This window comes from Schistocerca gregaria, unplaced genomic scaffold (genome assembly GCF_023897955.1).
Source record: "Schistocerca gregaria isolate iqSchGreg1 unplaced genomic scaffold, iqSchGreg1.2 ptg000747l, whole genome shotgun sequence".
In the NCBI taxonomy this organism is placed as follows: Eukaryota; Metazoa; Arthropoda; class Insecta; order Orthoptera; family Acrididae; genus Schistocerca; species Schistocerca gregaria.
The window spans coordinates 258194-274076 of record NW_026062123.1 but is presented as its reverse complement, the minus strand read 5'-3'; the positions used below and the strand labels follow the sequence as shown (position 1 = coordinate 274076).

Here is a 15883-nt window from a genome sequence, read left to right as displayed (position 1 = left end):
TCTCGTGCTTGTTGTTTTGATATAGGCCGATTTGAGAGCGTCAGCTCTCGCGTCAGCCGAGCAAAGTCGAGACAAGTCGAGACACACTACAGGCTGGTCTGCAGCGAGTAACAGGGAGGAAAACAAAACATTAATTTCAAGGCGCGTGGCAAAAGTACCCATACGCGAAATTAAAAGCCTGCTGCGGTGGCCGGGAATCGAACCCGGATCAACTGCTTGGAAGGCAACTATGCTGACCATTACACCACCACCGCACAAGGGAGCGCCCCGGCGCCGCACTGTGTCGGCTTCCCGCCTGTCGGCAGCGGCCGAAGGTGATGGTACCTGGCAGGCGCATTTCGAGGTAGGCTAGGGGAGCACATCCAGACGCATTCGGACAGCATATCCGCGCACATTTCGCATCCTTTGGCAAGAGTCGGCTCTGGCGACGCAAGAGTACGCAGAGGACGGCGTTCTGGCGGCGATTTTAAGCAGTACAGTGCAGGGTTCAGCGTCTGCAGCATCTTCTCGGCAGAATGCTATGGCGCTTGACGACAGTCCCACTTTCCCTTAAGACAACTGCTCGGGAAGCAGCTTGAAGTTGATACCGACCGGAGCATCGGTGGTTCAGTGGTAGAATGCTCGCCTGCCACGCGGGCGGCCCGGGTTCGATTCCCGGCCGATGCATCATTTTGCTTTTCCCGCGGTAATGCTGCCGTGTGGCTTGCGCGCTTGACATGCACGATCCACAAGAATGTATAGCTGGATTCCCTTGAGAAGAACCGAGAACGCAGCACTGGCGGGTCCCCACTGGGACGCTCGCATCATGTTCTATAGACTAGCGTCGGCCTGGCCTCACAAGTTGCTGTGTCCAGGTGCCTCCGAGGCACTGAACTTTAACGACAAGGAGTGCTGCCTATCGTTGCAAAAGCTGCAGCAACACCGCAATCAACTGGGCCGGCAATGCACGTGTAGCAAACAGAACACGTTATCCAGGAAGTACAGTGTCTTCACGTCTAACATTCGGTGTGATACTTACCCAGTTTCCAGGACAAACGGTTCACCGGTGCCTCGGTAGCGCAGTAGGCAGCGCGTAAGTCTCATAATCTTAAGGTCGTGAGTTCGATCCTCACCCGGGGCATTTAATTTTCTGTGACTGATGGTGGTGCTGTTGCTGGGGCCCCAACTTATTTCTTGTTTGTTATCCACAACGCTTCAGCGGGAAAATGTTTACTTCCTGTTATTGCTACTTACAGCTTCCCTTTTCCTCTTCTCCCAGCAGAGCATGAAGCCAAAAGCATTGCTCTGAGACGTTTGAGGTGCGCGCCTTGCCAGTCAGCATGCGCAAAGATGCTCGCAAAGAGAGATGGGCGCGGACGCGGGACTCGGCACGAAATGCGCCAAGGGACCGTCCGAACCGTCGAAGAAACGCACAGATCCGGTGTGGTCTAGTGGCTAGGATACCTGGCTTTCACCCAGGAGGCCCGGGTTCGATTCCCGGTACCGGAACGGAATTTTTTCCACACTACTCGTGACAAGTTTGAGCTGTCCGAGCTGCCGTTTCCCGTCCTGCTCGCAATATAGCTACTGTTTCGTGACAGTCAGCAGAATATAGACGAGGGAAGCAGACACACGACGGCCATAGAAATGGTGTATGGCTTCATGCCACACGGTTCCAGTGTAGGCCTGAGCAACTGCATCTGTCGAGGCCCGTTAGCTCAGTTGGTTAGAGCGTCGTGCTAATAACGCGAAGGTCGTGGGTTCGATCCCCCCACGGGCCACTACGCATTTACTACTACGAAAAGGCAGCGCCTATTTCAGCTGGCGAGTGTGATGACCACCCTGCGTGGAAGTTGACAGAGGTTCCGAACCCGACCTGTCGGGAAGCGCTACAGCATTCACTCGCCAATGGCCATAGTGTGCTCGATACACTGGTTCTCAACCGATAAAGAGAAAATGAGAGGAAATGTCCGATTGCCGATGCGTAACAACTTTGGCCCTTGTCAGTACTTGGGCGGGTAAGTGCATCGGAACACAGGGTACTGTTGGCAGTTTTACTTCCTATTTTTCTTTCTCCTTTGTTTTCGGAGCCACAGCCCGATTCGGTCAGGGAGACGCCACCGTGAAATGAAGGGGCGTGCTGTGTGTCCATCGCCTCGCCTCTCCTTACCTCTCTCAGTCGTTTCTCGTGCTTGTTGTTTTGATATAGGCCGATTTGAGAGCGTCAGCTCTCGCGTCAGCCGAGCAAAGTCGAGACAAGTCGAGACACACTACAGGCTGGTCTGCAGCGAGTAACAGGGAGGAAAACAAAACATTAATTTCAAGGCGCGTGGCAAAAGTACCCATACGCGAAATTAAAAGCCTGCTGCGGTGGCCGGGAATCGAACCCGGATCAACTGCTTGGAAGGCAACTATGCTGACCATTACACCACCACCGCACAAGGGAGCGCCCCGGCGCCGCACTGTGTCGGCTTCCCGCCTGTCGGCAGCGGCCGAAGGTGATGGTACCTGGCAGGCGCATTTCGAGGTAGGCTAGGGGAGCACATCCAGACGCATTCGGACAGCATATCCGCGCACATTTCGCATCCTTTGGCAAGAGTCGGCTCTGGCGACGCAAGAGTACGCAGAGGACGGCGTTCTGGCGGCGATTTTAAGCAGTACAGTGCAGGGTTCAGCGTCTGCAGCATCTTCTCGGCAGAATGCTATGGCGCTTGACGACAGTCCCACTTTCCCTTAAGACAACTGCTCGGGAAGCAGCTTGAAGTTGATACCGACCGGAGCATCGGTGGTTCAGTGGTAGAATGCTCGCCTGCCACGCGGGCGGCCCGGGTTCGATTCCCGGCCGATGCATCATTTTGCTTTTCCCGCGGTAATGCTGCCGTGTGGCTTGCGCGCTTGACATGCACGATCCACAAGAATGTATAGCTGGATTCCCTTGAGAAGAACCGAGAACGCAGCACTGGCGGGTCCCCACTGGGACGCTCGCATCATGTTCTATAGACTAGCGTCGGCCTGGCCTCACAAGTTGCTGTGTCCAGGTGCCTCCGAGGCACTGAACTTTAACGACAAGGAGTGCTGCCTATCGTTGCAAAAGCTGCAGCAACACCGCAATCAACTGGGCCGGCAATGCACGTGTAGCAAACAGAACACGTTATCCAGGAAGTACAGTGTCTTCACGTCTAACATTCGGTATGATACTTACCCAGTTTCCAGGACAAACGGTTCACCGGTGCCTCGGTAGCGCAGTAGGCAGCGCGTAAGTCTCATAATCTTAAGGTCGTGAGTTCGATCCTCACCCGGGGCATTTAATTTTCTGTGACTGATGGTGGTGCTGTTGCTGGGGCCCCAACTTATTTCTTGTTTGTTATCCACAACGCTTCAGCGGGAAAATGTTTACTTCCTGTTATTGCTACTTACAGCTTCCCTTTTCCTCTTCTCCCAGCAGAGCATGAAGCCAAAAGCATTGCTCTGAGACGTTTGAGGTGCGCGCCTTGCCAGTCAGCATGCGCAAAGATGCTCGCAAAGAGAGATGGGCGCGGACGCGGGACTCGGCACGAAATGCGCCAAGGGACCGTCCGAACCGTCGAAGAAACGCACAGATCCGGTGTGGTCTAGTGGCTAGGATACCTGGCTTTCACCCAGGAGGCCCGGGTTCGATTCCCGGTACCGGAACGGAATTTTTTCCACACTACTCGTGACAAGTTTGAGCTGTCCGAGCTGCCGTTTCCCGTCCTGCTCGCAATATAGCTACTGTTTCGTGACAGTCAGCAGAATATAGACGAGGGAAGCAGACACACGACGGCCATAGAAATGGTGTATGGCTTCATGCCACACGGTTCCAGTGTAGGCCTGAGCAACTGCATCTGTCGAGGCCCGTTAGCTCAGTTGGTTAGAGCGTCGTGCTAATAACGCGAAGGTCGTGGGTTCGATCCCCCCACGGGCCACTACGCATTTACTACTACGAAAAGGCAGCGCCTATTTCAGCTGGCGAGTGTGATGACCACCCTGCGTGGAAGTTGACAGAGGTTCCGAACCCGACCTGTCGGGAAGCGCTACAGCATTCACTCGCCAATGGCTATAGTGTGCTCGATACACTGGTTCTCAACCGATAAAGAGAAAATGAGAGGAAATGTCCGATTGCCGATGCGTAACAACTTTGGCCCTTGTCAGTACTTGGGCGGGTAAGTGCATCGGAACACAGGGTACTGTTGGCAGTTTTACTTCCTATTTTTCTTTCTCCTTTGTTTTCGGAGCCACAGCCCGATTCGGTCAGGGAGACGCCACCGTGAAATGAAGGGGCGTGCTGTGTGTCCATCGCCTCGCCTCTCCTTACCTCTCTCAGTCGTTTCTCGTGCTTGTTGTTTTGATATAGGCCGATTTGAGAGCGTCAGCTCTCGCGTCAGCCGAGCAAAGTCGAGACAAGTCGAGACACACTACAGGCTGGTCTGCAGCGAGTAACAGGGAGGAAAACAAAACATTAATTTCAAGGCGCGTGGCAAAAGTACCCATACGCGAAATTAAAAGCCTGCTGCGGTGGCCGGGAATCGAACCCGGATCAACTGCTTGGAAGGCAACTATGCTGACCATTACACCACCACCGCACAAGGGAGCGCCCCGGCGCCGCACTGTGTCGGCTTCCCGCCTGTCGGCAGCGGCCGAAGGTGATGGTACCTGGCAGGCGCATTTCGAGGTAGGCTAGGGGAGCACATCCAGACGCATTCGGACAGCATATCCGCGCACATTTCGCATCCTTTGGCAAGAGTCGGCTCTGGCGACGCAAGAGTACGCAGAGGACGGCGTTCTGGCGGCGATTTTAAGCAGTACAGTGCAGGGTTCAGCGTCTGCAGCATCTTCTCGGCAGAATGCTATGGCGCTTGACGACAGTCCCACTTTCCCTTAAGACAACTGCTCGGGAAGCAGCTTGAAGTTGATACCGACCGGAGCATCGGTGGTTCAGTGGTAGAATGCTCGCCTGCCACGCGGGCGGCCCGGGTTCGATTCCCGGCCGATGCATCATTTTGCTTTTCCCGCGGTAATGCTGCCGTGTGGCTTGCGCGCTTGACATGCACGATCCACAAGAATGTATAGCTGGATTCCCTTGAGAAGAACCGAGAACGCAGCACTGGCGGGTCCCCACTGGGACGCTCGCATCATGTTCTATAGACTAGCGTCGGCCTGGCCTCACAAGTTGCTGTGTCCAGGTGCCTCCGAGGCACTGAACTTTAACGACAAGGAGTGCTGCCTATCGTTGCAAAAGCTGCAGCAACACCGCAATCAACTGGGCCGGCAATGCACGTGTAGCAAACAGAACACGTTATCCAGGAAGTACAGTGTCTTCACGTCTAACATTCGGTATGATACTTACCCAGTTTCCAGGACAAACGGTTCACCGGTGCCTCGGTAGCGCAGTAGGCAGCGCGTAAGTCTCATAATCTTAAGGTCGTGAGTTCGATCCTCACCCGGGGCATTTAATTTTCTGTGACTGATGGTGGTGCTGTTGCTGGGGCCCCAACTTATTTCTTGTTTGTTATCCACAACGCTTCAGCGGGAAAATGTTTACTTCCTGTTATTGCTACTTACAGCTTCCCTTTTCCTCTTCTCCCAGCAGAGCATGAAGCCAAAAGCATTGCTCTGAGACGTTTGAGGTGCGCGCCTTGCCAGTCAGCATGCGCAAAGATGCTCGCAAAGAGAGATGGGCGCGGACGCGGGACTCGGCACGAAATGCGCCAAGGGACCGTCCGAACCGTCGAAGAAACGCACAGATCCGGTGTGGTCTAGTGGCTAGGATACCTGGCTTTCACCCAGGAGGCCCGGGTTCGATTCCCGGTACCGGAACGGAATTTTTTCCACACTACTCGTGACAAGTTTGAGCTGTCCGAGCTGCCGTTTCCCGTCCTGCTCGCAATATAGCTACTGTTTCGTGACAGTCAGCAGAATATAGACGAGGGAAGCAGACACACGACGGCCATAGAAATGGTGTATGGCTTCATGCCACACGGTTCCAGTGTAGGCCTGAGCAACTGCATCTGTCGAGGCCCGTTAGCTCAGTTGGTTAGAGCGTCGTGCTAATAACGCGAAGGTCGTGGGTTCGATCCCCCCACGGGCCACTACGCATTTACTACTACGAAAAGGCAGCGCCTATTTCAGCTGGCGAGTGTGATGACCACCCTGCGTGGAAGTTGACAGAGGTTCCGAACCCGACCTGTCGGGAAGCGCTACAGCATTCACTCGCCAATGGCTATAGTGTGCTCGATACACTGGTTCTCAACCGATAAAGAGAAAATGAGAGGAAATGTCCGATTGCCGATGCGTAACAACTTTGGCCCTTGTCAGTACTTGGGCGGGTAAGTGCATCGGAACACAGGGTACTGTTGGCAGTTTTACTTCCTATTTTTCTTTCTCCTTTGTTTTCGGAGCCACAGCCCGATTCGGTCAGGGAGACGCCACCGTGAAATGAAGGGGCGTGCTGTGTGTCCATCGCCTCGCCTCTCCTTACCTCTCTCAGTCGTTTCTCGTGCTTGTTGTTTTGATATAGGCCGATTTGAGAGCGTCAGCTCTCGCGTCAGCCGAGCAAAGTCGAGACAAGTCGAGACACACTACAGGCTGGTCTGCAGCGAGTAACAGGGAGGAAAACAAAACATTAATTTCAAGGCGCGTGGCAAAAGTACCCATACGCGAAATTAAAAGCCTGCTGCGGTGGCCGGGAATCGAACCCGGATCAACTGCTTGGAAGGCAACTATGCTGACCATTACACCACCACCGCACAAGGGAGCGCCCCGGCGCCGCACTGTGTCGGCTTCCCGCCTGTCGGCAGCGGCCGAAGGTGATGGTACCTGGCAGGCGCATTTCGAGGTAGGCTAGGGGAGCACATCCAGACGCATTCGGACAGCATATCCGCGCACATTTCGCATCCTTTGGCAAGAGTCGGCTCTGGCGACGCAAGAGTACGCAGAGGACGGCGTTCTGGCGGCGATTTTAAGCAGTACAGTGCAGGGTTCAGCGTCTGCAGCATCTTCTCGGCAGAATGCTATGGCGCTTGACGACAGTCCCACTTTCCCTTAAGACAACTGCTCGGGAAGCAGCTTGAAGTTGATACCGACCGGAGCATCGGTGGTTCAGTGGTAGAATGCTCGCCTGCCACGCGGGCGGCCCGGGTTCGATTCCCGGCCGATGCATCATTTTGCTTTTCCCGCGGTAATGCTGCCGTGTGGCTTGCGCGCTTGACATGCACGATCCACAAGAATGTATAGCTGGATTCCCTTGAGAAGAACCGAGAACGCAGCACTGGCGGGTCCCCACTGGGACGCTCGCATCATGTTCTATAGACTAGCGTCGGCCTGGCCTCACAAGTTGCTGTGTCCAGGTGCCTCCGAGGCACTGAACTTTAACGACAAGGAGTGCTGCCTATCGTTGCAAAAGCTGCAGCAACACCGCAATCAACTGGGCCGGCAATGCACGTGTAGCAAACAGAACACGTTATCCAGGAAGTACAGTGTCTTCACGTCTAACATTCGGTATGATACTTACCCAGTTTCCAGGACAAACGGTTCACCGGTGCCTCGGTAGCGCAGTAGGCAGCGCGTAAGTCTCATAATCTTAAGGTCGTGAGTTCGATCCTCACCCGGGGCATTTAATTTTCTGTGACTGATGGTGGTGCTGTTGCTGGGGCCCCAACTTATTTCTTGTTTGTTATCCACAACGCTTCAGCGGGAAAATGTTTACTTCCTGTTATTGCTACTTACAGCTTCCCTTTTCCTCTTCTCCCAGCAGAGCATGAAGCCAAAAGCATTGCTCTGAGACGTTTGAGGTGCGCGCCTTGCCAGTCAGCATGCGCAAAGATGCTCGCAAAGAGAGATGGGCGCGGACGCGGGACTCGGCACGAAATGCGCCAAGGGACCGTCCGAACCGTCGAAGAAACGCACAGATCCGGTGTGGTCTAGTGGCTAGGATACCTGGCTTTCACCCAGGAGGCCCGGGTTCGATTCCCGGTACCGGAACGGAATTTTTTCCACACTACTCGTGACAAGTTTGAGCTGTCCGAGCTGCCGTTTCCCGTCCTGCTCGCAATATAGCTACTGTTTCGTGACAGTCAGCAGAATATAGACGAGGGAAGCAGACACACGACGGCCATAGAAATGGTGTATGGCTTCATGCCACACGGTTCCAGTGTAGGCCTGAGCAACTGCATCTGTCGAGGCCCGTTAGCTCAGTTGGTTAGAGCGTCGTGCTAATAACGCGAAGGTCGTGGGTTCGATCCCCCCACGGGCCACTACGCATTTACTACTACGAAAAGGCAGCGCCTATTTCAGCTGGCGAGTGTGATGACCACCCTGCGTGGAAGTTGACAGAGGTTCCGAACCCGACCTGTCGGGAAGCGCTACAGCATTCACTCGCCAATGGCCATAGTGTGCTCGATACACTGGTTCTCAACCGATAAAGAGAAAATGAGAGGAAATGTCCGATTGCCGATGCGTAACAACTTTGGCCCTTGTCAGTACTTGGGCGGGTAAGTGCATCGGAACACAGGGTACTGTTGGCAGTTTTACTTCCTATTTTTCTTTCTCCTTTGTTTTCGGAGCCACAGCCCGATTCGGTCAGGGAGACGCCACCGTGAAATGAAGGGGCGTGCTGTGTGTCCATCGCCTCGCCTCTCCTTACCTCTCTCAGTCGTTTCTCGTGCTTGTTGTTTTGATATAGGCCGATTTGAGAGCGTCAGCTCTCGCGTCAGCCGAGCAAAGTCGAGACAAGTCGAGACACACTACAGGCTGGTCTGCAGCGAGTAACAGGGAGGAAAACAAAACATTAATTTCAAGGCGCGTGGCAAAAGTACCCATACGCGAAATTAAAAGCCTGCTGCGGTGGCCGGGAATCGAACCCGGATCAACTGCTTGGAAGGCAACTATGCTGACCATTACACCACCACCGCACAAGGGAGCGCCCCGGCGCCGCACTGTGTCGGCTTCCCGCCTGTCGGCAGCGGCCGAAGGTGATGGTACCTGGCAGGCGCATTTCGAGGTAGGCTAGGGGAGCACATCCAGACGCATTCGGACAGCATATCCGCGCACATTTCGCATCCTTTGGCAAGAGTCGGCTCTGGCGACGCAAGAGTACGCAGAGGACGGCGTTCTGGCGGCGATTTTAAGCAGTACAGTGCAGGGTTCAGCGTCTGCAGCATCTTCTCGGCAGAATGCTATGGCGCTTGACGACAGTCCCACTTTCCCTTAAGACAACTGCTCGGGAAGCAGCTTGAAGTTGATACCGACCGGAGCATCGGTGGTTCAGTGGTAGAATGCTCGCCTGCCACGCGGGCGGCCCGGGTTCGATTCCCGGCCGATGCATCATTTTGCTTTTCCCGCGGTAATGCTGCCGTGTGGCTTGCGCGCTTGACATGCACGATCCACAAGAATGTATAGCTGGATTCCCTTGAGAAGAACCGAGAACGCAGCACTGGCGGGTCCCCACTGGGACGCTCGCATCATGTTCTATCGACTAGCGTCGGCCTGGCCTCACAAGTTGCTGTGTCCAGGTGCCTCCGAGGCACTGAACTTTAACGACAAGGAGTGCTGCCTATCGTTGCAAAAGCTGCAGCAACACCGCAATCAACTGGGCCGGCAATGCACGTGTAGCAAACAGAACACGTTATCCAGGAAGTACAGTGTCTTCACGTCTAACATTCGGTATGATACTTACCCAGTTTCCAGGACAAACGGTTCACCGGTGCCTCGGTAGCGCAGTAGGCAGCGCGTAAGTCTCATAATCTTAAGGTCGTGAGTTCGATCCTCACCCGGGGCATTTAATTTTCTGTGACTGATGGTGGTGCTGTTGCTGGGGCCCCAACTTATTTCTTGTTTGTTATCCACAACGCTTCAGCGGGAAAATGTTTACTTCCTGTTATTGCTACTTACAGCTTCCCTTTTCCTCTTCTCCCAGCAGAGCATGAAGCCAAAAGCATTGCTCTGAGACGTTTGAGGTGCGCGCCTTGCCAGTCAGCATGCGCAAAGATGCTCGCAAAGAGAGATGGGCGCGGACGCGGGACTCGGCACGAAATGCGCCAAGGGACCGTCCGAACCGTCGAAGAAACGCACAGATCCGGTGTGGTCTAGTGGCTAGGATACCTGGCTTTCACCCAGGAGGCCCGGGTTCGATTCCCGGTACCGGAACGGAATTTTTTCCACACTACTCGTGACAAGTTTGAGCTGTCCGAGCTGCCGTTTCCCGTCCTGCTCGCAATATAGCTACTGTTTCGTGACAGTCAGCAGAATATAGACGAGGGAAGCAGACACACGACGGCCATAGAAATGGTGTATGGCTTCATGCCACACGGTTCCAGTGTAGGCCTGAGCAACTGCATCTGTCGAGGCCCGTTAGCTCAGTTGGTTAGAGCGTCGTGCTAATAACGCGAAGGTCGTGGGTTCGATCCCCCCACGGGCCACTACGCATTTACTACTACGAAAAGGCAGCGCCTATTTCAGCTGGCGAGTGTGATGACCACCCTGCGTGGAAGTTGACAGAGGTTCCGAACCCGACCTGTCGGGAAGCGCTACAGCATTCACTCGCCAATGGCCATAGTGTGCTCGATACACTGGTTCTCAACCGATAAAGAGAAAATGAGAGGAAATGTCCGATTGCCGATGCGTAACAACTTTGGCCCTTGTCAGTACTTGGGCGGGTAAGTGCATCGGAACACAGGGTACTGTTGGCAGTTTTACTTCCTATTTTTCTTTCTCCTTTGTTTTCGGAGCCACAGCCCGATTCGGTCAGGGAGACGCCACCGTGAAATGAAGGGGCGTGCTGTGTGTCCATCGCCTCGCCTCTCCTTACCTCTCTCAGTCGTTTCTCGTGCTTGTTGTTTTGATATAGGCCGATTTGAGAGCGTCAGCTCTCGCGTCAGCCGAGCAAAGTCGAGACAAGTCGAGACACACTACAGGCTGGTCTGCAGCGAGTAACAGGGAGGAAAACAAAACATTAATTTCAAGGCGCGTGGCAAAAGTACCCATACGCGAAATTAAAAGCCTGCTGCGGTGGCCGGGAATCGAACCCGGATCAACTGCTTGGAAGGCAACTATGCTGACCATTACACCACCACCGCACAAGGGAGCGCCCCGGCGCCGCACTGTGTCGGCTTCCCGCCTGTCGGCAGCGGCCGAAGGTGATGGTACCTGGCAGGCGCATTTCGAGGTAGGCTAGGGGAGCACATCCAGACGCATTCGGACAGCATATCCGCGCACATTTCGCATCCTTTGGCAAGAGTCGGCTCTGGCGACGCAAGAGTACGCAGAGGACGGCGTTCTGGCGGCGATTTTAAGCAGTACAGTGCAGGGTTCAGCGTCTGCAGCATCTTCTCGGCAGAATGCTATGGCGCTTGACGACAGTCCCACTTTCCCTTAAGACAACTGCTCGGGAAGCAGCTTGAAGTTGATACCGACCGGAGCATCGGTGGTTCAGTGGTAGAATGCTCGCCTGCCACGCGGGCGGCCCGGGTTCGATTCCCGGCCGATGCATCATTTTGCTTTTCCCGCGGTAATGCTGCCGTGTGGCTTGCGCGCTTGACATGCACGATCCACAAGAATGTATAGCTGGATTCCCTTGAGAAGAACCGAGAACGCAGCACTGGCGGGTCCCCACTGGGACGCTCGCATCATGTTCTATCGACTAGCGTCGGCCTGGCCTCACAAGTTGCTGTGTCCAGGTGCCTCCGAGGCACTGAACTTTAACGACAAGGAGTGCTGCCTATCGTTGCAAAAGCTGCAGCAACACCGCAATCAACTGGGCCGGCAATGCACGTGTAGCAAACAGAACACGTTATCCAGGAAGTACAGTGTCTTCACGTCTAACATTCGGTATGATACTTACCCAGTTTCCAGGACAAACGGTTCACCGGTGCCTCGGTAGCGCAGTAGGCAGCGCGTAAGTCTCATAATCTTAAGGTCGTGAGTTCGATCCTCACCCGGGGCATTTAATTTTCTGTGACTGATGGTGGTGCTGTTGCTGGGGCCCCAACTTATTTCTTGTTTGTTATCCACAACGCTTCAGCGGGAAAATGTTTACTTCCTGTTATTGCTACTTACAGCTTCCCTTTTCCTCTTCTCCCAGCAGAGCATGAAGCCAAAAGCATTGCTCTGAGACGTTTGAGGTGCGCGCCTTGCCAGTCAGCATGCGCAAAGATGCTCGCAAAGAGAGATGGGCGCGGACGCGGGACTCGGCACGAAATGCGCCAAGGGACCGTCCGAACCGTCGAAGAAACGCACAGATCCGGTGTGGTCTAGTGGCTAGGATACCTGGCTTTCACCCAGGAGGCCCGGGTTCGATTCCCGGTACCGGAACGGAATTTTTTCCACACTACTCGTGACAAGTTTGAGCTGTCCGAGCTGCCGTTTCCCGTCCTGCTCGCAATATAGCTACTGTTTCGTGACAGTCAGCAGAATATAGACGAGGGAAGCAGACACACGACGGCCATAGAAATGGTGTATGGCTTCATGCCACACGGTTCCAGTGTAGGCCTGAGCAACTGCATCTGTCGAGGCCCGTTAGCTCAGTTGGTTAGAGCGTCGTGCTAATAACGCGAAGGTCGTGGGTTCGATCCCCCCACGGGCCACTACGCATTTACTACTACGAAAAGGCAGCGCCTATTTCAGCTGGCGAGTGTGATGACCACCCTGCGTGGAAGTTGACAGAGGTTCCGAACCCGACCTGTCGGGAAGCGCTACAGCATTCACTCGCCAATGGCCATAGTGTGCTCGATACACTGGTTCTCAACCGATAAAGAGAAAATGAGAGGAAATGTCCGATTGCCGATGCGTAACAACTTTGGCCCTTGTCAGTACTTGGGCGGGTAAGTGCATCGGAACACAGGGTACTGTTGGCAGTTTTACTTCCTATTTTTCTTTCTCCTTTGTTTTCGGAGCCACAGCCCGATTCGGTCAGGGAGACGCCACCGTGAAATGAAGGGGCGTGCTGTGTGTCCATCGCCTCGCCTCTCCTTACCTCTCTCAGTCGTTTCTCGTGCTTGTTGTTTTGATATAGGCCGATTTGAGAGCGTCAGCTCTCGCGTCAGCCGAGCAAAGTCGAGACAAGTCGAGACACACTACAGGCTGGTCTGCAGCGAGTAACAGGGAGGAAAACAAAACATTAATTTCAAGGCGCGTGGCAAAAGTACCCATACGCGAAATTAAAAGCCTGCTGCGGTGGCCGGGAATCGAACCCGGATCAACTGCTTGGAAGGCAACTATGCTGACCATTACACCACCACCGCACAAGGGAGCGCCCCGGCGCCGCACTGTGTCGGCTTCCCGCCTGTCGGCAGCGGCCGAAGGTGATGGTACCTGGCAGGCGCATTTCGAGGTAGGCTAGGGGAGCACATCCAGACGCATTCGGACAGCATATCCGCGCACATTTCGCATCCTTTGGCAAGAGTCGGCTCTGGCGACGCAAGAGTACGCAGAGGACGGCGTTCTGGCGGCGATTTTAAGCAGTACAGTGCAGGGTTCAGCGTCTGCAGCATCTTCTCGGCAGAATGCTATGGCGCTTGACGACAGTCCCACTTTCCCTTAAGACAACTGCTCGGGAAGCAGCTTGAAGTTGATACCGACCGGAGCATCGGTGGTTCAGTGGTAGAATGCTCGCCTGCCACGCGGGCGGCCCGGGTTCGATTCCCGGCCGATGCATCATTTTGCTTTTCCCGCGGTAATGCTGCCGTGTGGCTTGCGCGCTTGACATGCACGATCCACAAGAATGTATAGCTGGATTCCCTTGAGAAGAACCGAGAACGCAGCACTGGCGGGTCCCCACTGGGACGCTCGCATCATGTTCTATCGACTAGCGTCGGCCTGGCCTCACAAGTTGCTGTGTCCAGGTGCCTCCGAGGCACTGAACTTTAACGACAAGGAGTGCTGCCTATCGTTGCAAAAGCTGCAGCAACACCGCAATCAACTGGGCCGGCAATGCACGTGTAGCAAACAGAACACGTTATCCAGGAAGTACAGTGTCTTCACGTCTAACATTCGGTATGATACTTACCCAGTTTCCAGGACAAACGGTTCACCGGTGCCTCGGTAGCGCAGTAGGCAGCGCGTAAGTCTCATAATCTTAAGGTCGTGAGTTCGATCCTCACCCGGGGCATTTAATTTTCTGTGACTGATGGTGGTGCTGTTGCTGGGGCCCCAACTTATTTCTTGTTTGTTATCCACAACGCTTCAGCGGGAAAATGTTTACTTCCTGTTATTGCTACTTACAGCTTCCCTTTTCCTCTTCTCCCAGCAGAGCATGAAGCCAAAAGCATTGCTCTGAGACGTTTGAGGTGCGCGCCTTGCCAGTCAGCATGCGCAAAGATGCTCGCAAAGAGAGATGGGCGCGGACGCGGGACTCGGCACGAAATGCGCCAAGGGACCGTCCGAACCGTCGAAGAAACGCACAGATCCGGTGTGGTCTAGTGGCTAGGATACCTGGCTTTCACCCAGGAGGCCCGGGTTCGATTCCCGGTACCGGAACGGAATTTTTTCCACACTACTCGTGACAAGTTTGAGCTGTCCGAGCTGCCGTTTCCCGTCCTGCTCGCAATATAGCTACTGTTTCGTGACAGTCAGCAGAATATAGACGAGGGAAGCAGACACACGACGGCCATAGAAATGGTGTATGGCTTCATGCCACACGGTTCCAGTGTAGGCCTGAGCAACTGCATCTGTCGAGGCCCGTTAGCTCAGTTGGTTAGAGCGTCGTGCTAATAACGCGAAGGTCGTGGGTTCGATCCCCCCACGGGCCACTACGCATTTACTACTACGAAAAGGCAGCGCCTATTTCAGCTGGCGAGTGTGATGACCACCCTGCGTGGAAGTTGACAGAGGTTCCGAACCCGACCTGTCGGGAAGCGCTACAGCATTCACTCGCCAATGGCCATAGTGTGCTCGATACACTGGTTCTCAACCGATAAAGAGAAAATGAGAGGAAATGTCCGATTGCCGATGCGTAACAACTTTGGCCCTTGTCAGTACTTGGGCGGGTAAGTGCATCGGAACACAGGGTACTGTTGGCAGTTTTACTTCCTATTTTTCTTTCTCCTTTGTTTTCGGAGCCACAGCCCGATTCGGTCAGGGAGACGCCACCGTGAAATGAAGGGGCGTGCTGTGTGTCCATCGCCTCGCCTCTCCTTACCTCTCTCAGTCGTTTCTCGTGCTTGTTGTTTTGATATAGGCCGATTTGAGAGCGTCAGCTCTCGCGTCAGCCGAGCAAAGTCGAGACAAGTCGAGACACACTACAGGCTGGTCTGCAGCGAGTAACAGGGAGGAAAACAAAACATTAATTTCAAGGCGCGTGGCAAAAGTACCCATACGCGAAATTAAAAGCCTGCTGCGGTGGCCGGGAATCGAACCCGGATCAACTGCTTGGAAGGCAACTATGCTGACCATTACACCACCACCGCACAAGGGAGCGCCCCGGCGCCGCACTGTGTCGGCTTCCCGCCTGTCGGCAGCGGCCGAAGGTGATGGTACCTGGCAGGCGCATTTCGAGGTAGGCTAGGGGAGCACATCCAGACGCATTCGGACAGCATATCCGCGCACATTTCGCATCCTTTGGCAAGAGTCGGCTCTGGCGACGCAAGAGTACGCAGAGGACGGCGTTCTGGCGGCGATTTTAAGCAGTACAGTGCAGGGTTCAGCGTCTGCAGCATCTTCTCGGCAGAATGCTATGGCGCTTGACGACAGTCCCACTTTCCCTTAAGACAACTGCTCGGGAAGCAGCTTGAAGTTGATACCGACCGGAGCATCGGTGGTTCAGTGGTAGAATGCTCGCCTGCCACGCGGGCGGCCCGGGTTCGATTCCCGGCCGATGCATCATTTTGCTTTTCCCGCGGTAATGCTGCCGTGTGGCTTGCGCGCTTGACATGCACGATCCACAAGAATGTATAGC

The 15883-nt window shown here is 54.6% G+C and overlaps 37 non-coding genes across 37 annotated transcripts; 29 read left to right on the top strand and 8 right to left on the bottom strand.

Annotated features, from left to right (window-relative positions):
• Nucleotides 1-182: 182 nt before the first annotated feature.
• On the bottom strand, nt 183-254 carry Trnag-ucc (transfer RNA glycine (anticodon UCC)). The gene has a single exon. It is a non-coding gene; the product is annotated as a tRNA-Gly (tRNA).
• Nucleotides 255-595: 341 nt separating this feature from the next.
• Nucleotides 596-666, top strand: Trnag-gcc (transfer RNA glycine (anticodon GCC)). Its single transcript has one exon. It is a non-coding gene; the product is annotated as a tRNA-Gly (tRNA).
• A 381-nt stretch (nt 667-1047) lies between these two features.
• On the top strand, nt 1048-1120 carry Trnam-cau (transfer RNA methionine (anticodon CAU)). Its single transcript has one exon. It is a non-coding gene; the product is annotated as a tRNA-Met (tRNA).
• A 296-nt stretch (nt 1121-1416) lies between these two features.
• Trnae-uuc (transfer RNA glutamic acid (anticodon UUC)) lies at nt 1417-1488 on the top strand. The gene has a single exon. It is a non-coding gene; the product is annotated as a tRNA-Glu (tRNA).
• A 198-nt stretch (nt 1489-1686) lies between these two features.
• Nucleotides 1687-1760, top strand: Trnai-aau (transfer RNA isoleucine (anticodon AAU)). Its single transcript has one exon. It is a non-coding gene; the product is annotated as a tRNA-Ile (tRNA).
• A 585-nt stretch (nt 1761-2345) lies between these two features.
• On the bottom strand, nt 2346-2417 carry Trnag-ucc (transfer RNA glycine (anticodon UCC)). The gene has a single exon. It is a non-coding gene; the product is annotated as a tRNA-Gly (tRNA).
• A 341-nt stretch (nt 2418-2758) lies between these two features.
• Nucleotides 2759-2829, top strand: Trnag-gcc (transfer RNA glycine (anticodon GCC)). The gene has a single exon. It is a non-coding gene; the product is annotated as a tRNA-Gly (tRNA).
• A 381-nt stretch (nt 2830-3210) lies between these two features.
• Trnam-cau (transfer RNA methionine (anticodon CAU)) lies at nt 3211-3283 on the top strand. The gene has a single exon. It is a non-coding gene; the product is annotated as a tRNA-Met (tRNA).
• Nucleotides 3284-3579: 296 nt separating this feature from the next.
• On the top strand, nt 3580-3651 carry Trnae-uuc (transfer RNA glutamic acid (anticodon UUC)). The gene has a single exon. It is a non-coding gene; the product is annotated as a tRNA-Glu (tRNA).
• Nucleotides 3652-3849: 198 nt separating this feature from the next.
• Trnai-aau (transfer RNA isoleucine (anticodon AAU)) lies at nt 3850-3923 on the top strand. Its single transcript has one exon. It is a non-coding gene; the product is annotated as a tRNA-Ile (tRNA).
• Nucleotides 3924-4508: 585 nt separating this feature from the next.
• Nucleotides 4509-4580, bottom strand: Trnag-ucc (transfer RNA glycine (anticodon UCC)). The gene has a single exon. It is a non-coding gene; the product is annotated as a tRNA-Gly (tRNA).
• A 341-nt stretch (nt 4581-4921) lies between these two features.
• Trnag-gcc (transfer RNA glycine (anticodon GCC)) lies at nt 4922-4992 on the top strand. The gene has a single exon. It is a non-coding gene; the product is annotated as a tRNA-Gly (tRNA).
• Nucleotides 4993-5373: 381 nt separating this feature from the next.
• Nucleotides 5374-5446, top strand: Trnam-cau (transfer RNA methionine (anticodon CAU)). The gene has a single exon. It is a non-coding gene; the product is annotated as a tRNA-Met (tRNA).
• A 296-nt stretch (nt 5447-5742) lies between these two features.
• Nucleotides 5743-5814, top strand: Trnae-uuc (transfer RNA glutamic acid (anticodon UUC)). Its single transcript has one exon. It is a non-coding gene; the product is annotated as a tRNA-Glu (tRNA).
• A 198-nt stretch (nt 5815-6012) lies between these two features.
• On the top strand, nt 6013-6086 carry Trnai-aau (transfer RNA isoleucine (anticodon AAU)). The gene has a single exon. It is a non-coding gene; the product is annotated as a tRNA-Ile (tRNA).
• Nucleotides 6087-6671: 585 nt separating this feature from the next.
• Trnag-ucc (transfer RNA glycine (anticodon UCC)) lies at nt 6672-6743 on the bottom strand. The gene has a single exon. It is a non-coding gene; the product is annotated as a tRNA-Gly (tRNA).
• Nucleotides 6744-7084: 341 nt separating this feature from the next.
• Nucleotides 7085-7155, top strand: Trnag-gcc (transfer RNA glycine (anticodon GCC)). Its single transcript has one exon. It is a non-coding gene; the product is annotated as a tRNA-Gly (tRNA).
• A 381-nt stretch (nt 7156-7536) lies between these two features.
• Nucleotides 7537-7609, top strand: Trnam-cau (transfer RNA methionine (anticodon CAU)). The gene has a single exon. It is a non-coding gene; the product is annotated as a tRNA-Met (tRNA).
• Nucleotides 7610-7905: 296 nt separating this feature from the next.
• Nucleotides 7906-7977, top strand: Trnae-uuc (transfer RNA glutamic acid (anticodon UUC)). The gene has a single exon. It is a non-coding gene; the product is annotated as a tRNA-Glu (tRNA).
• A 198-nt stretch (nt 7978-8175) lies between these two features.
• Nucleotides 8176-8249, top strand: Trnai-aau (transfer RNA isoleucine (anticodon AAU)). Its single transcript has one exon. It is a non-coding gene; the product is annotated as a tRNA-Ile (tRNA).
• A 585-nt stretch (nt 8250-8834) lies between these two features.
• Trnag-ucc (transfer RNA glycine (anticodon UCC)) lies at nt 8835-8906 on the bottom strand. Its single transcript has one exon. It is a non-coding gene; the product is annotated as a tRNA-Gly (tRNA).
• Nucleotides 8907-9247: 341 nt separating this feature from the next.
• Trnag-gcc (transfer RNA glycine (anticodon GCC)) lies at nt 9248-9318 on the top strand. The gene has a single exon. It is a non-coding gene; the product is annotated as a tRNA-Gly (tRNA).
• A 381-nt stretch (nt 9319-9699) lies between these two features.
• On the top strand, nt 9700-9772 carry Trnam-cau (transfer RNA methionine (anticodon CAU)). The gene has a single exon. It is a non-coding gene; the product is annotated as a tRNA-Met (tRNA).
• Nucleotides 9773-10068: 296 nt separating this feature from the next.
• On the top strand, nt 10069-10140 carry Trnae-uuc (transfer RNA glutamic acid (anticodon UUC)). Its single transcript has one exon. It is a non-coding gene; the product is annotated as a tRNA-Glu (tRNA).
• A 198-nt stretch (nt 10141-10338) lies between these two features.
• Nucleotides 10339-10412, top strand: Trnai-aau (transfer RNA isoleucine (anticodon AAU)). Its single transcript has one exon. It is a non-coding gene; the product is annotated as a tRNA-Ile (tRNA).
• Nucleotides 10413-10997: 585 nt separating this feature from the next.
• On the bottom strand, nt 10998-11069 carry Trnag-ucc (transfer RNA glycine (anticodon UCC)). The gene has a single exon. It is a non-coding gene; the product is annotated as a tRNA-Gly (tRNA).
• Nucleotides 11070-11410: 341 nt separating this feature from the next.
• Nucleotides 11411-11481, top strand: Trnag-gcc (transfer RNA glycine (anticodon GCC)). Its single transcript has one exon. It is a non-coding gene; the product is annotated as a tRNA-Gly (tRNA).
• A 381-nt stretch (nt 11482-11862) lies between these two features.
• Trnam-cau (transfer RNA methionine (anticodon CAU)) lies at nt 11863-11935 on the top strand. The gene has a single exon. It is a non-coding gene; the product is annotated as a tRNA-Met (tRNA).
• Nucleotides 11936-12231: 296 nt separating this feature from the next.
• Nucleotides 12232-12303, top strand: Trnae-uuc (transfer RNA glutamic acid (anticodon UUC)). The gene has a single exon. It is a non-coding gene; the product is annotated as a tRNA-Glu (tRNA).
• Nucleotides 12304-12501: 198 nt separating this feature from the next.
• On the top strand, nt 12502-12575 carry Trnai-aau (transfer RNA isoleucine (anticodon AAU)). Its single transcript has one exon. It is a non-coding gene; the product is annotated as a tRNA-Ile (tRNA).
• A 585-nt stretch (nt 12576-13160) lies between these two features.
• Trnag-ucc (transfer RNA glycine (anticodon UCC)) lies at nt 13161-13232 on the bottom strand. Its single transcript has one exon. It is a non-coding gene; the product is annotated as a tRNA-Gly (tRNA).
• Nucleotides 13233-13573: 341 nt separating this feature from the next.
• On the top strand, nt 13574-13644 carry Trnag-gcc (transfer RNA glycine (anticodon GCC)). Its single transcript has one exon. It is a non-coding gene; the product is annotated as a tRNA-Gly (tRNA).
• Nucleotides 13645-14025: 381 nt separating this feature from the next.
• On the top strand, nt 14026-14098 carry Trnam-cau (transfer RNA methionine (anticodon CAU)). The gene has a single exon. It is a non-coding gene; the product is annotated as a tRNA-Met (tRNA).
• A 296-nt stretch (nt 14099-14394) lies between these two features.
• Nucleotides 14395-14466, top strand: Trnae-uuc (transfer RNA glutamic acid (anticodon UUC)). Its single transcript has one exon. It is a non-coding gene; the product is annotated as a tRNA-Glu (tRNA).
• Nucleotides 14467-14664: 198 nt separating this feature from the next.
• Nucleotides 14665-14738, top strand: Trnai-aau (transfer RNA isoleucine (anticodon AAU)). The gene has a single exon. It is a non-coding gene; the product is annotated as a tRNA-Ile (tRNA).
• A 585-nt stretch (nt 14739-15323) lies between these two features.
• On the bottom strand, nt 15324-15395 carry Trnag-ucc (transfer RNA glycine (anticodon UCC)). Its single transcript has one exon. It is a non-coding gene; the product is annotated as a tRNA-Gly (tRNA).
• Nucleotides 15396-15736: 341 nt separating this feature from the next.
• Trnag-gcc (transfer RNA glycine (anticodon GCC)) lies at nt 15737-15807 on the top strand. The gene has a single exon. It is a non-coding gene; the product is annotated as a tRNA-Gly (tRNA).
• Nucleotides 15808-15883: the final 76 nt, after the last annotated feature.